Below are 521 nucleotides of genomic sequence, written 5' to 3' on the forward strand. Positions count from 1 at the left end.
GGGAAGCGCTCGAACACGTGTCCGTGGGGGAGGTGCGCGTACTCGTGGCGCGCTCCAGCTCGTGACCGCGGGCTGGTGAAGGGAACAGCGCTGCCAATCATGCACGTGTGCACATGAGCGCGCACCTTTAGGCCCACCCCCCGGCAGTTGAGCTGAATGGCGGGGGGGAGGGATAACCGAGCACGTGACCACGCCGTGCCGGGGTGGAGTGGTGTTTCCCCTACGTGTGGAAATGCGCGTGCACGTGTCCCGTGCCACTTACACGCAGCACGCACGCGCCTCGCCGGGGGCGGAGAGCAGCGGGTTTCAATTCACTTGTTACGGGCAGCACGAAAGGAACGGGCAAAATGGCGCCTGCCCGCCTCCCTCCGCCACTAATTGGCCGAGAGGACTGCTATGTGTGCCGTCCCACCAATCAGGGATGGGGAGAGGGCCGCTAGGGTCCCTCGGCCAATCAGGCAGGGCCGTTGTGAACCCGTGGGGACGCACGCATTTGCCCGGAGTCCCCAACGCCACCCCGC

The sequence above is a fragment of the Alligator sinensis genome, unplaced genomic scaffold (genome assembly GCF_000455745.1).
Source record: "Alligator sinensis unplaced genomic scaffold, ASM45574v1 scaffold469_1, whole genome shotgun sequence".
In the NCBI taxonomy this organism is placed as follows: domain Eukaryota; kingdom Metazoa; phylum Chordata; order Crocodylia; family Alligatoridae; genus Alligator; species Alligator sinensis.